A 207-nucleotide genomic window follows, 5' to 3' on the forward strand; every position below is an offset into this window, starting at 1 on the left:
CAATGTCTTCCCCGCACCCCACACATCATAAGAAGTGTTTGGGGTTGGGGCAACGATGCGTGACACCCAGGCAGACGTGCCCTCGGCCGAATGGCTTCGGGCGCTACTTGCGTTCAAAGACTCGATGATTCGCGGGATTCTGCAATTCACACCAAGTATCGCATTTCGCTACGTTCTTCATCGATGCGAGAGCCGAGATATCCGTTG

General features: G+C 54.6%; 1 non-coding gene across 1 annotated transcript; it reads right to left on the reverse strand.

Annotated features, from left to right (window-relative positions):
* Nucleotides 1–60: 60 nt before the first annotated feature.
* LOC118345175 lies at nucleotides 61–207 on the reverse strand (the record flags this gene model as incomplete). The annotated part of the gene is made up of 1 exon (XR_004798796.1): nucleotides 61–207. It is a non-coding gene; the product is annotated as a 5.8S ribosomal RNA (ribosomal RNA).

The sequence above is a fragment of the Juglans regia genome, unplaced genomic scaffold, assembly GCF_001411555.2.
Source record: "Juglans regia cultivar Chandler unplaced genomic scaffold, Walnut 2.0 Scaffold_16172, whole genome shotgun sequence".
Classification (NCBI taxonomy): Eukaryota; Viridiplantae; Streptophyta; class Magnoliopsida; order Fagales; family Juglandaceae; genus Juglans; species Juglans regia.